Source organism: Onychomys torridus, chromosome 1 (genome assembly GCF_903995425.1).
Source record: "Onychomys torridus chromosome 1, mOncTor1.1, whole genome shotgun sequence".
Classification (NCBI taxonomy): domain Eukaryota; kingdom Metazoa; phylum Chordata; class Mammalia; order Rodentia; family Cricetidae; genus Onychomys; species Onychomys torridus.
Window position 1 is genome coordinate 18,739,322 of NC_050443.1, and position 3,292 is coordinate 18,742,613.

Here is a 3,292-nt window from a genome sequence, read left to right on the forward strand (position 1 = left end):
CCAGACCCTGCAACCTACCCCTTCATTTGTAAGTTACCCCACAAAATAAACCTCCCTTTTAACTACGTGGAGTGGCCTTAATAATTTCACCAATATCTGTGTACATGCTCTTCTTCATTAAATGATGTTAACTTCTGTTCAGCTAGATAGCTGCCCATGTACTCCCACAGAGCAGTTGCATAGAGGGCAGATCAGGCCTGGCAGCCCCCACTGGCACTTGCTACTTCTCTAGGCAGTGAGCAGCAGCCCTCAGTGCCCGAAGACTTTCACTCCTGTAGTAGGACAATGCTGGGGAAGCTTGTCTTGCATTAACTCTGGGGAGTAATCATCTAATCACATTCTGGACTGATTTGGAGGCACTCGTTTGCACTGAATTCATCCCACCACCCCAGGAGCAGCTTTATGAGGCAGCAGCCTGGCCCCGTCAAGTCTTATTGATTAATTAAAAACAAATTTCCAAGTAATTTTTGTGATTTATTTATTTAAATATTTTACTTTGCCATAAAACCAGCTACTCTCATATGCAGAGTCTAGGTTTAAAAGACAACATTAAGAAATGGATGTAGAAGAGGCACTATTTATGAAGAGGAAGGGGACCAGTGGGATAGATGTGAGGGGCAAGTAAGGGTAATGAGGAGAATATAATCAAAGGGCATGATATAATTTATTAAAATACATTAATGGGACCCACACTTTGTTGGGAGAGTCCCTTGATGAAATCTCCCAACCTACCTTTGTCCCTCAGTAGGACATAAAGCCCTCTCATTCCACAGCATCCAGTTCAACCCACAAGGGGAGAGATGCTGCAGAGAGACCAAGCAGGATGCTGAAGTCCACAAAACTTCCGTTGCTTTTTCCTGAGGAGTTTTGTGCAAGAGTTCTGTCTGCTTCAAATTCTTTTTAATCCCTGGCATTGTTTCTATGTTTCATTTTAGCCATTTCTGTGGGTCACAAGTAGTATCATGTTAACTAGGGTTTCCTCAGTGATTATTGTCACTGATTATTATCTATTTGGACTTTTTGTCCATTTTTTCTATTGCTTTGTCTGTTTTTTCCTTATTTATTGCAAAAATTTAAAACTTACACCTGGATATGTATCTGTCATATTCTGTGATTTTTTTTCTAATTTAAGGAAGTAAGGGTCTTGTCTGGTTTTTGCTTTAATTAACATATGTTAAAAGTTTTATTTTATGTGTGTGAGTGTTTTGCTGCATGTATGCCCCATGTGTGTACTTGGTGCACGCAGAGGCCAGAAAAGGGTGCTAGGACCCCTGGAGTCACAGGTGGCTGTAAGCTGCTTTGTGGGTGCTGGGAACTGACCCCAAGTCCTCTGTAAGAGCAGCCAGTGCTGATAACTGTTGAGCCACCTCTCTAGCTTTATGCTTTATTTTAATAAGAGGCAAGGGACCTCATAGGCTCATTAAGTAATCCAGGTTTTCAAGTAGATGGGCTACTGACCTATACTACTAGCAAAGAAGTTTTTGTTGTTATTTACTTATTTTCTATTTGTTATTTGGCTCACCATTTAACTCAGGTTGGCCTTGAGTTCACAGTCCTCCTACTTCAGGCTCCTAAATGCTGGGGTTACAGATGTGTGTTACCATACCTGGATAACAAGGCAGTATTGGATGAACAAAAGTTCTTAGTTTTAATGTTGGGTTCTGCATTTTTTAAGTCAAACTAAAAATACACACAAAGACTATTGACTGTAATCTGTGTTTTTTATTTCCATATTGTCTTATTCCCTGAAGACTCCTTAAAATGACATACAAGGGGCTAAAGAGATGGCTCAGAATTTAACCTGGGTTAAATTCACAGCATCCACATCAGGTGGCTTATAACCAACATTAACTCTAGTTCCAGGGAATCTGATGCTCTCTTCTGGCCTCTGCAAGCACCAGATGTACACACGGGCAAGGACATACATGCAGACTGAATGAGAAATGAAATAAAAGGAGGACATGCCTACTAAAGTATAGAGAAGCTTTTTCTTGTAGATATGAGGGAGAAAGCAAGCAGAGGGAAGAGTTCATGTTGAACATGGTTGGCTGACTGGACCATTAGAGGAGAGATGGAGAGAGAGCATGTGATGAGCTGCTGACCAAAGCCACTCAGGCCAAGAGACCAAGAGACTGGTATAGCCGAAACTGCTGAGTTATATAAGGATCAGGCTGGAGGAAGGGAAGCAGAAGCCCAGCCCCTGGGAGGGAGCGGTTTAGGGTGGGGGTGGAGTGAGGAGTGCTGGGAGGAGCCACAGGCACTGAGTAAAGCTTGTCCTGGCTTTGGGACCTGACATTCCAGCCTGTTGTTGATGATAAGGGGTGATGTAATCTCTTCTATAACTACTTCCTGCTGAAACTGGGGCATTGTTTTCAGGTTCAAGGAAGGCTGGAATAATGGTCAAAAGATGGGAAGAGGAAGGAGTGCAGGCTGTTACCCTTGTAGCCTGGGGTCTGTAAGACCACCTGGGGCTAAGGAAGTACATGCTACTTTGGAGCAGTCTGTGTTGCAGAGGCTCAGGCTGGTCAGAAATTCAATCAGAAGCACCTGGGGCTGGCACATTTAAAGCAGTTTGTAGTCTTCAGTTGACTGGAAATCTGTTGGGACCAATATAGACTAGGGACAGAAGGTAAAATAAGGAATTTGTGGGGAAATTTTTATGTTGGGTGTGCATTTGAAATTTCCAGGCCCATGGTTGGGGAGGGGAGTCCCAAGACCAGGGGAGAATAAAAATAAATCTTTTTAAAATAATTTTTTATTAAAAATTTTTTTCTTTCCTGTTACATACAGACCCATTCCCCCTCCCTCCTCTTCTCCTCCTCCCCCCACCTCCCCCCACCCCACTCCCATCCCCTCCTCATAGAGGGTAAGGCCTCCCTTGGGTAGTCAACATAGGCTGTTATACCATGTTGGGGCTAGACCTAGCCCCTCCCTCCTGCATCAAGGCTGAGTAAGGCATTGCACCATGGGGAATGGAGTCTAAAAAGCCAGTTTGTGTACCTGGGATAAATCCTGATCCCATTACCAGGGGACCCACAAACCCATCAAGCCAGGCAACTTTCACCCACACTCAGAGGGCCTAGTTCAGTCCCATGCAGCCTCCCCAGCTGTACGTTCAGAGTCCATGAGCTCCCATTAGCTTGGGTCAGCTATTTCTGTGGCTTTTCCTATCATGTTTCTGACCTACCTTGCTCTTATAATCCTTCCTCCCTCTCTTCAACTGAACTCCAGGATCTTGGCCAAGTGCTTGGCTGTGGGTCTCTGCATCTACTTCCATCTGTCCACTGGATGT